We start from the raw sequence: 14799 nt of genomic DNA, 5'->3' as shown, positions 1-14799 counted from the left end.
TAGGTCTGGCTGTTCTTCTTATTTTTATTTATAAATTCTGTTTCATAACAGCAGCAAGATGCTCCAGGCCATGCACTTCTTGGGGATTATTGCACTTGTCAGGTGTTTAAAATCACTCAGTCCTCTGCCTGTGCCTTATAATACCACTGGAGGTGTATAATCAGCCAGAAATACACTGCCTGGAGTGTCTTAATGCTTTATTATGACATATCTAACTTTCAAAATAAATTATTTATTTGGAAGCTTGGAAGTGTCATAATGATATCCAATCAGTAGCTGAGAAATAAATATGAAATCAGGAGAACACATCAGAAAGACAGAGGGTAGAAAAAAATGCCAGCTCATCAGTCATGCCAGGCCAAAACAAAGTGTGTGCACGCCTATAGACACAGAAACGTGTACACAACCAGTGGATTTCTGTTTGTGCACAGACCTGTATCTGGTGAGAATCACACAATATGTGCACTTACATCTCCCTATCTGACTGCTGATATAAACCATGGAGCAACTGCATCGAGTTAATATCACAAATTGAAAACATAAGTGTGCTAAACAGATGTTAATAACTAGACCTCCTATTAAATAAAAATTTAGAACATTCTGGACTTAGTCAGTTAAGTCATTCCATATTCAAGAATCAGATCCTGTGTTTCATGGAAAGGAAGCATAGCTACATCAGTTGACATTACAAATTGCATATCACATCATTATCATTACAATCACTAAACTACACACATAATTTAAAACTGAAGGTTAAAAGCAAAACAGAATAAAACAATGTCATTTTCTAAAAACAACACCCCAAAACCCAAACAAACTAACAAACCAATTATACAACAACTAGAGAAATTTAGTAGTCTGGGGTTTAAATTTTTTAATTCAATTCCAATTTGTAAATTATTATGTGGAAATAAGGAACTTACTTAGGCAATTGTGCTAAATAACAGTGCAAACCCTGCAGGGGACCAAATTATCTTTCAGTGAGGGAATATGAAAAGTTTTTTGGAAAAGGGCCAGTTTTAGGTAGGGGGTGTTTAAAGCCTTGGGAGTTACTGTAGCAATAGAAAAGATTAATAATTTGCACATGTGAGACTCCTGGCAAGCAGGACGCAGCTGTAAAGAATTAACCCCTCCTGAGAGAAATAAAAACATGGAGCAGCTGAGAAGAAAAGGGTGAGGGGAGATTGCAAAAGTATGTAGAGTACAGATGTCCTAGAAGAGAAAAAATATGTAAAATAGGGTTGAACAATGTACTGAGATTTTATTATTATTTGGGAGGAAAGGAATCTTCTTGGCAAATTGTGAGTGTATGGGAAAAAATGAAATACCAGCAGAAGACAAAACTAATTCTCTCATTATTGCCTGTAAATGCAAATAATCTGAATAAAAACCTGAAAGCTTCCAAGTCCTTATCGAAAGGATAGTCTCAAAGTGATCTGGCCTAAAGCTAGCCCAAACCGGCTTTGTTTTGGTGTTCATGCATGCCTGCCCCTGCTGTGCTCTGGCCGCAGCATTGCTGTGTGCGGGCAGGGCGCAGGAGATGCTGCAGGGACGGGAGCGCAGGGGCTCACAGGCGCCGAGCAGCACAGCACATCCAGCGTGCGACTGGGGGTCTGTAGCTGCAGAAACACAGCTCCCGATATTTGCTCTTCCTGGCTGCCTACCAGAACGATCTCTCTCGTGAGGGTCCGATTTTGCAGCTGCTCAGCCTGGCAGAACCGCCCCCCTCCCGCAGCCAGACTCAACAGGGCAGAGCATGGCAGCAGCATGGGTGCTCTCGGCTCAGATGATAACTCTTTCAGAGTCTGGTAGAAGGCCAAAGCAATCCAATTCTTAGGTTGTATTAGAAATCTGAGACTATTACCCTTCAAAAGGAGATATTAGACTTTAGAGGAGTGAAATAGGTAATCCTTCAGCTGACTTCTATTGCTAAGTATTTTTGAATTTTCTCTTTGGAAACACAAATTGGTCAAGAGAATGTTGGAAGTGATCATTAACTGAGAGAAACAATGGAGAAGTTTATTCAGATTAACTCACAGGAAACAGCATCCTTTTCTATTAAGTGAAAGAAATGGTCTTGAAGGTAATATATCTTTCAATGTTACATGGATTATCCAGAACACAGATGATGGACTTTTTTTCTTTTTTTCCCCATTTCATAAAGATAGATGTAAACAGATTACTTAGGTTTATTACATTTCTATTTAAAAACAAGGCCAAAATTCTTATGTCAGCTAAAGTAGATTATATTTTAAAAAGAGGAAACTAGAACGAATACACTTATAACACAGTAAATGTTTCAAACAGTACTTTTCAATAAGTACATTCAAAGGGTCCATTGAAGGCCTCAGGGGATGCAGAACCAATAGGTTCAGGAGATGAATGTACCTCCTTGCTTCCCATACTTGTTCTCCAACAAATAGAGTGCATTACAGCTACTCCAGTGTCTCCTGGTCCCTCAGATTTCACAACTGTCCCTCTCTCTCTTCTGCTCCCACAGCTCCATTCATGGTAGCCAGGCACTAGGGAAAGGTGAAGCACACAGCTACAGGGAGTGCTTTGGAAGGGGTGTAAAGCAGGCATGGAACTGCAGTGTCATGCATCCCTATATCATAGATTTTAACCTGCTCCTGTAAATAATCTGATTTTCCTCAGATGTTCTAGTTCACAGGATTACCTGTCACACCCACCAATTAGGTGGGCACCAGCTCCCACCAACACTTCTATACTGAAGCTACAATGAGGTCTGGCAGATTCCTTTTATGAATTGCATCTTTCATTTCGTTCCCATGTATTCAGCAATGCATGTAAAACTTGGTCTTACTCCCTGTACCTTGCCTTTCTCTGGTAGAAGCACATGTGACCTTCCCTGCTTCTTTTCATTACAAAGGATGTTGCAGACATCCTAATTCCTCACATTACTTATGTCTTTCCTCCCTCCAGTAACTTCTCCTTCTCTAGCAGAGAAAGCCAAAAAATTTGATGGGGTCACCATCATTTTTGTTAAGGCTCAGTTTTTCACAAGTCCACCTCCAAAATACCAATCCCTCTTTAAATGGCAACTTCTGTCACAGATCCCAGTATGGAATAAGTTATTGGGCTGCTCCAGAGCAAATCTATGCAATTAGATACAGAAAATTTCAAGTTGACTGTATTTTAGCTGGAGAAATATTTTTGTGACAGAATACATGTACAGCTGAACTGCATACTCATTTTTGCATTGTACCCACCCTTGTTACGAGACTAATAAGGCTCTAAACAGATGTCCACAAATTATCATAAATAAGAAAAATGGTTTGGGCTCATTTACCTTAAACTCAGCAATCACTTATGATACTTCCATCAGATTCTGTCTGCAGGATAAAAAATAATCATATACAGGCTTTGAATTTGAATCACTTGCTCAACTATGTAAGTCAATAACTAAAACCCAGACTTATTCCACAAAAAAAATAACTCAAATTTTGGTTTTACTGTACATCTGTTTAAAACATGCTGAGTGTTTTTATATCGTGTGAGTTGACTACACATTTATCAACCAAAGCATACAATGTATCTTCTGAAATACGGACACACACAAACATACATAAACGTCAGCAAAACTGAGAGTCAGACATTACTACAAGTAAAATTGGTGCTTTACTGTAAGCCCCTACTTAAATTTATTCTTAATTCACTGGGCTTCTATCAAATGATCTGAAGTTTCTCAAGCCTGTTAACATTTCAGTCCCATATTTTAGAAAGTTTCAGCTGAAATAATCTGTTTTCTGGGAAGAGGTATGTATCTTGGTTTGAATAAAATTTCCCAAATATCATATTTAAACAGAAATGACATAAACAAATAAATATGAACCAAAATCTTTATTTAGTAAATATATATAAAAAATTCAAAATTAGCAATTTTGCAGAGACGCCAATAACTCAGCAAGCTGGTATATCTTTCCAGCCCCATTCAACAACCCTTTCCAACAACCAACAGCCCTTTCCAACGACCATTTCCAACAACCATTCAAAGACTTCCAAACTAAAAATGCCACAAATACTTCTAACAACTTCTGACATTTTTTTCTTTTCTTCTATGAATTCATGTAATTTTCTCTAAGTCTCTTGTAATTTTTGGCCTCTGTACATTCCACAGCAGTGAGATGTGATAACCTGCCTTACAAAAAGGTAATCCTCTATTCTTTGCTTGCTTTACCTCTGTGCCCAAACCATTTCCTTGTGTGCATCCTTATTCCTGTACTGTGAACAAACCCTAGTTTATGCCTCTTCCCAGACCTATATATAGCAGCTGCTATATATATGTGTGTGTCTGTCTGCACAAACTGCTTACCTCCTATTGGTATAACAACATCCAGGGTACCATTGCAGATACACTGCTCCATCCATTAGCACCAAAATCTCTTCAAACTGTGAATATCATGCATATTTCAGATTTGTGGGAGAAAAAAGCAATTCAGATAACCATGAATTTCAAATAATTTGTGCCAAAAGATACAGTGACAGGATAGCCACCCTGACTGTAGGGGGAAAAAAAAGTGACCTTTTTCTGCACTCAGTAAACCATTCAGATCTTGCAAAACACTACGTCAAAACACTATATAAAGATATGTGTTTACGAATACTTTCTTCCAGACTGCAACACTCCAAAATCTGTGTGCATCCTTATGCCAAAAGATTGACGTGATTTTCACATCAATCTTATTCAGCCAGACTTGAGACCTAAAACACAAAAACATATTTCATTATCAAACTAACCAAAAACTGCAAATTAAGTATCTTTAAAACTGCTCAGTCAGGTAGTACAAAGGTGCTATGCTTGCAAAGGTTTCCACACAGACATTTTAATTGCATTAAATTGTGACTGAGAAATGAGGCTGGTCCTGCAGTGCATATATTATGTAAATACAAACCATTTAAACATAAAATTATAAAAAATAGTGTAAATAAAGGAGATTTTTATTTTGCACCTAGGAGTGGTTCCTTTTTGAACTATGTAATAAAAGATTCATTTAAAAAAAATTAAAAATAACAAAACCACTTTGGAAACAAGTAAAAAAAGTGTAAGGAACAGTTTAACACCCTCTCGAGAAGAAACCAGGCCATACACTAAAGATAAGTAAGTGAAGAGATACTGTCTTAGCAAAGATGAAAATAAGCATATGCTGAAATAATTCCTGGAACGGGGTCTGGAGGCCCTAACACATGTCTTCTTGCAATTCTGATATTTTTAAGTAATTTCTGAATAAAATCTTCCTGGATGTTTCAAGAAAAAGTGAAAAAGAAAAAAAAAAAAAGCAGCAAATGTCAGTTTCTGTGAATGCAAAAAAAGCAATTAATAGCAATACACTCAGAGTGCAATTTAATGAAAAATAATTAGTTTCTATTGATATGCATTTTTTAATAAAAGCTGTAGCAGTTGTTTGTTGAAAGAGAAATATCTTATGCTTTGTATTTGAAATCCATTTCCTGCCAATGCATTTTCTCTCTGTTATATTGCAGGAGATGTTCTGTGAAACATCTTCTCTCTTTAAACCTTGATGAAATTCTTGACCACGTTACATATAGTAAGTTTTAGACAAATGACTTTCATCTCCTTGAGCTGGAGAGTTTGAAGAGAGCACACCAAGAGTTTATGCATCAGTGTGGTGTGTGTGAGGAGCTCTGGTACAGCTATTTTACAGCCAGGGTGAAGAGACTTTTTTCTATGTCATGCTAACAGACTGTAAACCTTGGTGATGTCTGTCTTTTGCAATTTAACTCATTCTAATTGTTCTACAAAGAGTTCTTTTGACTTAGTAACTTCTTCAAGCCACTCTTTTCAAAAGATATATGGAAAACCCCACTCTCATGATTATTAATAATGTAGCTACTATGAGAAACTCTCAGAGTGGCCAGGAAAAAAAGCCCATAGAGACAGAACTTAATTTTATAGTGGTTGGTAGTGCTTAGTTTCATTTTCTTAAATGTTCTAGCCATTGAATAAAGAAATAATTTGAAAAGGAAATAGCATCTACAGTATTTGAACTTGCTTTTAGCATAAAATGTTTTAATGTTTTGAGTCTATCTTTGACAACTGAAACAGACTTTACTGAATACTGGTAAGAGTTCACTTTGTAATAGAAAAGTAGTCACTCCCTGTGATCACTGTGTCTTTTTAGTATGCAGCCCAGAGGATTCAGAAAAAGATTACATTTACAATAATTAACATATATGTAAATGGAGATCATGGCTATGAATGATAAATTTTCATAGCAATTTAAACCTTGTTCAAATTAATCAACCATACAGACACTTGATTAATGAAAGGCAGCGTCACTTTAAAATGCAACATGTTAATACATATTACTGTTATCGCTGATCAAAGAATCTTTAAACATAAACCAATTAAAACAAAGTTCAATCTACATTTTTTACTGGTTTAATTCCTACAGAATTATAAGAGTATTATAAAAATTTACGTATTTTATTCTCCTTCATATCTATTTACTAAATTGGCTGTAGTACAGAATCACACAAGTAATTCTGCTACTTCATTAATATGATTGGATGTGAAAACTACCAGATTAGTTTTTCAATCTAAGCATATACATAATGGCTGATTGCAAAGTGGGCAAAATGCATCCAATTTCATTCTTCATTTGTAAAACCAGTAACTTGCATCTCATCTCGCCTATTCTCAATTCAGTCATCAACAGACCAGTCATGCAGGAGCTTTGGGTGACTGATACAAGGGAGCTGTTCAGGAAGACTGCCTCTGTGGCACCTTCCCAACACCACCTATTTCCTAGGAACAAACAAGGCTAGAGAGTTTTATGGCAATGGTGGATTTTTGCAGAGGTCACCAAGCTCTAAACAAGTTTTGCTAATTTCAATTCTTGTCTTATATAATCATGTGTGCCTTGTCACACCACTCCACTTCACTAGAAACTTTTATGTGTATTTTTCATAAGTATATTTAGAGAGTTGCAATTTCTTTATTGCTACTAATGAAAAGGCTCACTAACTTCTAAGGTGTACAATTTTGCTCCCTTTACCTCATGATCAGGAAAACCTAGTAAAAATATATAGCACATTTCAAATTGTTGCCTTAATGAAGACTTAGATGCTGGGGTCATGAGAAGAGAATATATGTCAGGAGGAAACTTAAAATGATTATCTGAGCTCTTTTTTTTCATTCAAAATATGTCTTTAACATACGTTACATATCAGAATTTGTATGTCCAAATACTGAGCTTTACTGTAAGTGGTAGTATAGGTACAAGAGAAAGAGACAGTAAAATCAAAGTAAAAACATTACAAAAGAAATAGAAATGACATGGAGTTGAATTTGGAAAATGGATCTAGTGGGATGTATATATAAAGTATCCTTGTCTTTATGGGAGCTCCCACAAATGTGAGCACTACTTGGATTTCAATATTAGGAACCAAAAATGCAATGAAATCAGTTCACTAACCACAGGGAGTATAATAATTAACCTGTTCCCTTCCCCTGTGGTAAAATGAGTTTCTGGTGCTAGATACAGTCCTTGGGAGAAAAAAAAACCTATTAAGGTTTTCCAGGCACAACAATATGATAATAAAATAGTGCATTCCTGCAGACAAGGTTGCAGAGATGCAGCCCACAATAGTGATCACGGTAATATGCAGTGTTCAGAGTCCCAAAGGAGTTACATTTATCTTACACATGTATATTTTGCCAGAAATCTGCCCAAAAGTCCATCAGTTTGTTGGAGGACTTCAAACTCCTGAAAGAATCCTCTGTAAATACCCAAACGGTCCCAACAACAGAGAACCTCCCAAAACCTGAGCAGCCCATGGTTTCAGCCATCTCTGGATCAAACCAGTTTGGACCATGTAACTTATCCAGTATGCTGAATTTCACACAAGATTAAGACTACATTTGCTTCGCTGCTGTTTTCTGGGCACATCTCTTGAGACCAGCCTCAAGGTCACTTTTGCCACTTCCTGATTTGCTGATGTGTGCCCTGAACTGGTCCTGTGGTCCAGCTTTGGCTTCTGCAGGAAAAAGCTCATCTGTGTCTTGCACACAGCAAGGGTTTACACGCTGTGCAGTCAGACCCTCAAACCCCATTCCTCATCCATGAGTGTCTATCTCTCCCCTCTGGCTTTGCAAATGGACAGCCTGCTTGGGAAGTGTTCCTAGAGCAGCTCTGGCAGCAGCTGTTGGCATTGGTAGTCAAGATGCCTACAAGCAAAAAGACAATGGGAACAGGAGCCCTAATCTCTAAAATAAATCCAGAAATAAAGCAGATTCAAAAAATTGCTGTGCCTATACGAAACAAAAGCTCTGTTGCCTTCAGGTCCTCAATGGTTGGTGAGGAAAAATCACCATGTTAGCAGGTGCCTTGGGATAAATTAGTCACGTGCGATAATTTATTTGCTCACATTTTCAACAACTTTTTTTATAAATTATTATTGACAGGTTGGAGGAAAGCTTGTAAATGCTTCGCACAGCTGATCTGCTGAGTCTAAAGTGACTGAGGGAGCCCAAAACTATTTCATCTGGCTTCTGTTGGTCAACACACTCCTCTGAAAGTGCTGCAGAAGATATAGCTAAGGACAGCTTTTAGACTCTGGAAAAGTACCAGACCAGAGTCTAAAAGCTGTCCTCCTCACTTCCTTGCCTACGGTGAACAGTAAGGATGATTATGTTTCAGCTGACTACTCTTTTAGAATTCTCTTAAATAAATGTTATAAGAAGTATGGCAATATCCTAGACATCTTATAATTGCTTTTGATTTCCTCTCCTAGTTATATATACTGACATTATAGTCCCTCAATCACTTCTTCATCCTTGATGTATTTGTAACTCCTCTTGCTAATCTTACTGAGCCATTTGATTTGGAAAGGGAGCACTTGGCTGGAATCTGGGTTGGCTTGCCTTACACTTGGGGTTTAGGTTAAATATCTATGTTCATGCAACCTTGGACTGACTTTGTGCAAACTTTTTCCCCCTCACAAGTACCAATAGAGGCTGCTGAAGGAGGAGAAAATGTTTGTATGTTTGGGGGCTTTGGGACAAGAAGCAGAAGGAATTTTTATTCTATTCACAGCATGCTCCAGATTTTAAGGACGTGTGCGTATTTGTTGGCTGGCAATTTTCAAGCATGTGTTTTAGCAGGAAACAAGTGGAGACGCAGCAGTAGTATAACAAAGAAGGATCCATTAGCTTGAATTCTTTTCTTTCCTACCAGATTGCAATTTGCTCACTAATTGAGGAATGCTAGCTCTTGGTAGCTGGAAAACAGAGCTACAACCTGGCATCAATCTTCTTTTGATGGAAGTCAGTGGTGGCTATGGGCTGCTTTGACACTTGACTACCTGTCACCCAGCATCGGTATCCAGCCTTCCTAATCCCTGCCATAGCTGCAACTGCTTCTAGTGAAGGAGCAGAAATATTGACAAGTCGTACAAGACTGGTCTAAGCCATGAAATGATGGCATTGACAACACCCTGGTTGAGTGCTACAGAAGTGCTAGAAACATTCATTTTTAATATCTCCTTAAGAGTAAAATATAAGCTCCAGAAATTGTTTTCGACAAATTTGGGAATATGTGTTGATATCTCAGGATCAATTTTTAGTGCCTATAGAAAGGTAAGGTCATTGGTCAAGCAGATATATTTCCCCTGTACACCTGCATTTGAAAGTCAGCAGGAGATTTCTCAACCCTGTTTTATCATTCCTTTTCTTAAGCTGAGAAAAACGTTTGAAACTCAGCTCTTACCATTGCATTTCTATATCCAAATACCAAAAAAACTGGACATGTATTTTCCCAGCTGGCTTCTTATTGTATTAGACAATGCTGTGCTACTGTGTTCAATTGAATCCTGATAGTTTTTGCTGCACTTATATTTGACAATTTTGGGAATATTTGGTGATGTTACTCTCCAGGTGTTGAGTTCTGTTACATGAAGACCCAAATTCAGTATCTCTCTATTAAACTTCAATCCTTACAAAAAAAATTTAAAGGATGTTTTCATTAGATTTCATGAGGAAATCACATGAGTAAAGAGAGATACAAATTTAATAGATGTAAGCCTTGTTTCTCACACGCTGAAACTGTAAATACACTGGTTGCTAACTGGATTCTGCCAGAAGGAAAACAAAATATGCTTTCAAAATATCTACATAAGGAAAAAGAAGCTATACAAGCTACCTAGCTTGAGGACATCAATGGCTGTGCAAAACAGGTCCCTCTCAGGTTTCTCCACTTTGTTTGAATTAATTTTATCCTCCAAAAAGGCTAAGATTGTGACTGAAAGAGAATTATACAATGTGAGTAGTTTTAATTTTGAGCGCTGAATGAAACACATACTTAAAATCCTGCATTACATCACAACCCCTGAACTCTTAAAAAAAAAAAGTTCTAAGGGCATAAAAATAAACCCACTCATTGTCCGTGAGAAACAGCTATTAAAGGAACCAGTGAATGTCACCCAAAGACAAAGGTACCCTGGCATGCCAACATGAGAGCACACGGGCTCTTACAGGTCCAGCTATGGGAGCTGGCTCTTCCCCTCAGCCTTCTGCACTGGGTTCTCCACCTCTGCTTTCTGGGTGTTAGCAAAGAATTCTCCCACCCTCTGCAAAGCTGGGTCCTGGAGCAGATGGTATTTGCATGAAGGACACTTCCCTCTGAATCTGTCATCTCCCTTGCAAGAAGTTCGGAATCAAACATAAAACCAACAGGCACTATTCTGCCTCCAGCAGAAATGTAGAGTTCAAACAGATTTGTTGAAATGTATTTAAGAATTGTGGTAAGATATTTCAGAACATTGTAGCACACATGTGTTAGCACAAACCCAGCTAATTAGGGTAAAACATTCTGGATGTTTTATTCCCATTAACCCAAACATCAACAAGTAATCTCTCCTGGGTTACAGCTAAGATGTCAGTGTTCTAGATTTCCATTTTAAGTGCTGAATGCAAAAAAAAAAAATTTGCCTAAAAATTCAGATCGCAGAATGACCTTGACTAAAGCAGATTAAAATTGGAAAAGCTGCAGTTGAAAATATTATAAGAATTTGTTTTCTGTGAAATATGTTAGTGGGAAATTAATGTAAAACTATCTATTTTTTCTGACTTTGTAAAATAAAACCAGTAATCTAAATGTTAAAGTCTTAAGCTGTGTTTTTATATTTAAGATAAAAATCTTGAATTTAGTAGAACATAAATGCATGAAGATTCCAATTAACTTTACTGAATATTATTCAAAAATGAAAGTATCTTGGAGCATTTGCAATCCTAGACAAATTTTCCTGTCCCAAAACTTTGATAAGAGCCACACGTTCAAATCTATCCTTTCTTTTATTGACCCACAGAATTGCTGTGGTAGTTTTTTTTATTCATTTAGCCATTTAAGATGCTGATATATTTGCCTGTGGTTATGTATCTATGACTACAGCATTGAAAGCAGAAGAGCAGGGTGTGCATCAGCCTCCCTTCCCTGTGGCACCTGGGGAGAACTGGAGGGTTTTCCCCGGGCTCTCCCAGCAGAGAGAGATTCTCCCGAGCCAAGCCCGGCCCAAGAGCCGTGGGACCAGTGAAGCAGAGACGCCAGAAATGGTGTTACTGAAAACAAGTGGCAGTAGAAAAAAATCTTCCAGGTTTTCTAGCTAGGGTAGTTTACAAAGAGGCTGGCCCAGAGGTATGGACAGCAACGAGCACCTTAGGAATGCCAAGACAAGGGGAGCAAGGCGAGTTCTGTCCTCCAGATAGGGAGCCAGAGAGAAGTACACATCCACAACACAATCATATTAATTTAGGATCAGGATTAAGTTTTTCATTCCAACAGAAAGGTTGGGGGATTATTAAAAATGCAGTTTAATTGCTGTGACTACCTTCCCTGTTAGTGTTAAACCTCTCATTTCTCATTCATTATAGAACAAAAGACCAAGCATTTAAAATACTCCTTTGTCACCAAGACCTATAAGATAAACTGCTGCCCTACTCTTTTCCTATTAGGGCAAAAGAAAATAAAATATTCTCATCCAATTATGCTGGAAAGGTGATCTTGTTGAAATAGCCATGAGCTATGATTTGGGAGCATCTATGCTCAATATTCATTCTTCTTTGACACAATTTTTTTTTTTTTTAAGTCTGCACCATCAGGAAGTATAAAATGCATGGTTCCCATGTGCAGGCCTTTTACCAGTTTCTCTCTACAGTTGCATCCATCCTCCTGAGGAAGGGACTGGGATTTCTAGTATCATGTCACCCCAGCCTCCACCAAGAGGCTCTTACCACAAAGGTACTTTCATGATTACTGTTGCTAGTGGAACTGCAACATCAGAAACTGTAAAAAGGTGTTTTGTTTTTTTTGGTTTTTTTTTTTGTTTGTTTGTTTGTTTTGAGGAAGAAAATAAAACTAACAAAAACCCACCACAAAACTTACTCCAGGCAAATCTTTAGTTATTCTTACAATGTATAACAGGGCCCAGTCTGAACTCATATCTCAATAGATTACAATCCATATCATCTCACATTTGGCAAAAGTGCCAATTCCTCAGAGCTACAAAGAACAATATATATACTTAAGTCCATACTCACCTCAATCAGTCTGTGTCTGCACATTCTGTGGGGGATTTAGAGGATGCACAGGTCATTGTATCAGAGAATTGAAGAGACATATTACAGTACATTATGCTGGGCTTCACCTGGACTGGACACACATGAAAGAGAATTCAGCTGCCACAGTTCCCTTTGTATCTCCGTTTTTCAAATTCTGAAAACAAACTGAAAAGGAGAAAAGGAACTCAACTTTTTAAACCCACAAAAACTACTGAATAAAGATATAATCACAGGTTTGAATGAAGGTAAACAATGTTATCATCAAATTACAGGCAGTTTTATACTAAATATTCTAAACGTGATATTTCCATGTTCATGGAAAATTTGTTTCCATCTACATTAATTGCATTACAGAGATTTAATGGAATGCCTAGTTAAACTGTTAGAAGAATAGGTAATATCCATATAAAAAGAAAAGAATAAAATATGGCACCTGGCAAGGTTTTAAGTTAAAAGCTTACTGTTACTTATTTTGTATTGAATTTGTATAAATGACTCAAGAAGATGTAAAATACAAATGAGAAAAAAAAAAAATCCTATAACAAAGGAAAAATTATAGAGTAGGATTTACCAGCCATTCAGGTTTGCATTTCAACAAAACAGCCTATATCTTGGATTTGCGTGGAACTGGTTTTGAATTTATAAATAATATCCGTCCTAGGTGTATATTAGATGCAATACTGTACTAAAAGCCACCTTATTCTTCCACAGAAGAATAATCTGGCAAACCAGATTATTCCACACCAGATCATTGCCCTTTGTGAGCACATACATGCCTCAGTCAAAACTTACTCAACTCCTAGATATGGTCCCAGCACTGGAGGGCGATTCTGGGAAGCACTGAGAGCCATCAGCCCAAATTACTTCTGTGAAAATTGCAGACAAAAGGCTCCTCATGCACTCGGAGAGCAGAGAAAAGATGAAGCTGTTCATAGTAAACTCCAACTTATAATAAGTATGAAAATGTCTACAGATAAATTTCTGAAAGCAATTTGGTGCCTTCTCTCTGAATTTAAAATGTCTCCTTCTTCAGGAAAGCTGATTGTGCAGATGAGTCATGTGCCTTTTCATAAATATAAGCAAAGTATTTCAATTTTCATTTTTTCAAGGTGATAAACTGGAAAGCTGGTGGGTTTAGCTGGAATGCCATAAGTATATTCATTAAAGTAAAGAACCAGATCCTGTCATTGAGGAAATGTGTTTGTGAGAAGCTGAGCAGCCACAGAGGAAGAACTCAGTAAATTCTCATTTAAATCTTTCATCTCTTTATTTTATTAGTTCAAGAGTAAAGGCATCACTCCTATACATATCTTTAACAGTTGGTAATTACAACAGAGTAAGCTTTGATTCAAAGGACTAGTAACTGGAGCTACACCAGGGCAAAAGGGTTTCCACCAGACCAGCAATACCTGCAGCAAAGGCTATTAATTTCACTTATTTTCTGTAAAAGACCTCACCATCCTTAATATGTTTAATACTTTTTAAGATTTTTACTTATTATCTTGTTGCCTTCCCCAACACAGTTTAGCTTGTCTTTTTCTTGTGAAGCAGTTTTGTGTGAGAATTAATTTTGACATGTTTGTAGGTTATCTACTACTAAACCACAGGAAAGCATAAGTTGCTTCTTTGCTTTGTGGTCCCCAGATGGTGGAGGGTGAAAAGTTTTATGAATTAAAGAATTCTGGAGAATGAAGTGAACACTGCCTTATCACAAAATACTACTTTTCCATCTTTCAAATTACCCACACTGGTGTGGTGTATGTAGCTGGGTGGTGACACCGAACACAGTAGATGTTAATAACTTCCCAGTGACAGCGCCTTGCTTTGAGCAGTGGGGCAGTGCTGGACCCTGTGGATGGCAGGAGCGCCATCAGAGGGGCAGAGCAGTGCTCCTGGCGCAGATGGACAGTCCCTTACTCGCCTGGGGCATTGCTGTCATCTGCCCTGCTGTGGGCAGCTGCTGTGTAACACTCTTGATGGGTGCTGACAAGCCCAGGCTCAACTCAAGCCTAGAAGGACTGGTCAGTTCAAACAGACAGCAAACACCCATCTGTGCTCCAAGTGGGACTAGTGTGTCCCCACACAGAGCCACAGTGCCAGCCTCCAGAGAGTGAAGCAAAGATTGCTTGAGGGCAGCCAGAAACCTCTGCAGATGCCATGGACAGGTCCAGAAGGCAACCTTTGTCCATGGCCTTACCCTGAGT

This window comes from Catharus ustulatus, chromosome 7, assembly GCF_009819885.2.
Source record: "Catharus ustulatus isolate bCatUst1 chromosome 7, bCatUst1.pri.v2, whole genome shotgun sequence".
Taxonomy (NCBI): Eukaryota; Metazoa; Chordata; class Aves; order Passeriformes; family Turdidae; genus Catharus; species Catharus ustulatus.
This window is presented reverse-complemented; position numbering follows the sequence as displayed.